Source organism: Miscanthus floridulus, chromosome 6, assembly GCF_019320115.1.
Source record: "Miscanthus floridulus cultivar M001 chromosome 6, ASM1932011v1, whole genome shotgun sequence".
NCBI classification, from domain to species: Eukaryota; Viridiplantae; Streptophyta; class Magnoliopsida; order Poales; family Poaceae; genus Miscanthus; species Miscanthus floridulus.
In genome coordinates this window covers 87,742,371-87,743,909 of record NC_089585.1, presented here as the reverse complement: position 1 = coordinate 87,743,909, position 1,539 = coordinate 87,742,371, and the positions used below count along the sequence as shown (strand labels likewise).

The 1,539-nt window shown below is 47.0% G+C and overlaps 1 non-coding gene across 1 annotated transcript; it reads right to left on the bottom strand.

Moving 5' to 3' along the window:
* Nucleotides 1-732: 732 nt before the first annotated feature.
* On the bottom strand, nucleotides 733-841 carry LOC136461979 (small nucleolar RNA R71). The gene has a single exon (XR_010760512.1). It is a non-coding gene; the product is annotated as a small nucleolar RNA R71 (small nucleolar RNA).
* Between the last annotated feature and the right edge of the window lie 698 nt (nucleotides 842-1,539).

Genomic DNA, 1,539 nt, shown 5'->3' with positions numbered 1-1,539 from the left:
CCACAACATTGTTTGGGCTTTGACATGCTTGGAAGGGCTTAAAGTGCCCATCTGGTCATATCCTGATGGTACTTTCCTGTAGGTGTGCAGGGTATGGTCATCGGTATTATGGTTGACTTGAGTGTCCCACCTTATCCACGCGCGTAGTTATGAAGGAGCATCGCACATACGTCAATCGAGGCGGAGCCCAACCCCTGGATGTCGGGCGAGGCGGAGCCTGCCCCTGAACATTGGTCGAGGTGGGGCCTGCCCTCGGACATCGGGCGAGGCGGAGCCTGCCCCTAGACATCGGGCGAGGTGGACCCAGCCCTCCGTCATTGGGTGAGGCGGAGTCTGCTCCCAGACATTGGGTGAAGCGGAGTCCAGCCCTCGAGGGTCGAGCAAGGCAGAGTTAGCCCTCGGACGTTGGGCGAGGCAGAGTTTGCCCCCAGACGTCGGGCGAGGCGGAGCCAGCCCTCAGAGGTCGGGTGAGGCAGAGCCAACCTTCAGTCGTTGGGAAAGAAGTGTAGTCGCGTTCTTGTCTATTTGAAAGCATCAACGTTTGATGGTTATTAGCTCCTCCTTTTTAGGTACCCCGATATTTGGTCCCCGACACCATACTACTTCGCCTCTTCCCATTTTCACTTTTGGGGAAGGCGAAGCAGCGGTTCTATGCCAACAATAATAGAAACACTACATGAGATAACTTCTCCACTACCTTCCTACCAAAGTTCTTTCCCACATGCAAGACCAATGCTCTGCATGGGAGAATTTCAAATTTTTAGCAACAACATGATGAATTTGTCCCTGAGGCATGGAAACGCTTTCAAGACTATATATCAGAATGTCCTCATCATGGGATGGAGAATTGGCTACTCATATAGACATTCTACCATGGGTTGACCAACAGTACCCATGAGACCGTGGATGCTGCTGCTGGAGGTGCATTGTTGTCACTTACACTTCTAGCTATGACCACTCTTGTGGAGAAGATGGCCTCCAACCAAGGCTAAAATGAAGAACATGTTTAGACCCACATGAGAGGTAGAGGTATGCATCAACTCAAGGAGGTAGACATGATATCTGCCAAGATGGGCCTACTGATGAAGAAGCTCGAAGACTGAGCTAATGAAAAGCAAGAAGTCATGCACATTCATGATTCCCGCATAACATGTGAAGTATGTGGCAACACTAGGCATTCAGGGAATAACTGTCCTGAAACCCAAGAGGATGTGAACTTTGTCAACAACATCAACTACTATCATCCTCAACAAAATCAAGGATAGAACCAACAATAGAGGCCGAACTATCAAGGTAACTACCAAGGTAACCCTCAAGGTAATAATTATAATAACTTCAATCAACCACCCTTGAGAGAATTAATTGTTGGTCAATCCAAAATTATGGAGGAATTATCTAGAAAGGTAGCTTCCAATGATAAAATTATAGAAAATATAAATAATAGAATGGATAGCTTTGATTCTACTATTAAGAACTAGCATAGCTTTAATAAAATGATAGAATCACAAATAGCTCAGCTGACGGCTGTTGTTCCTCCGT